The following is a 340-nucleotide window of genomic DNA, read 5'->3' on the forward strand; positions in this document are numbered from 1 at the left end:
ACTTGTAATATTCACATTCTGATCCTACAAGTTTTAAGAATTTTTAAATCTCCATGCAGGATTTCTCGACCATTAACATAAGAAAATACCCATTTACTGGAATTTTTAGCTAGAATTTGAAATTCACCAATTTAGTCTGGTTGTTACAAATGCAGAGGGAGAAAAGAACAATATTTTTGTGAAGTATGGTCGTGCATCCTCCGGACTTATTGGATACAGTTTCCTGACATAGCTATCACAGAAGATATATTGAGAAGTAACTTTGGACTGAGTGCCTATATACATGTATAAATGTGGGTATCTTAAGTTAAAATGTACTGGATTTAAGGTTACAAAATGG

The sequence above is a fragment of the Branchiostoma belcheri genome, unplaced genomic scaffold, assembly GCF_001625305.1.
Source record: "Branchiostoma belcheri isolate BF01 breed outbred unplaced genomic scaffold, Haploidv18h27 scaffold16, whole genome shotgun sequence".
Taxonomy (NCBI): Eukaryota; Metazoa; Chordata; class Leptocardii; order Amphioxiformes; family Branchiostomatidae; genus Branchiostoma; species Branchiostoma belcheri.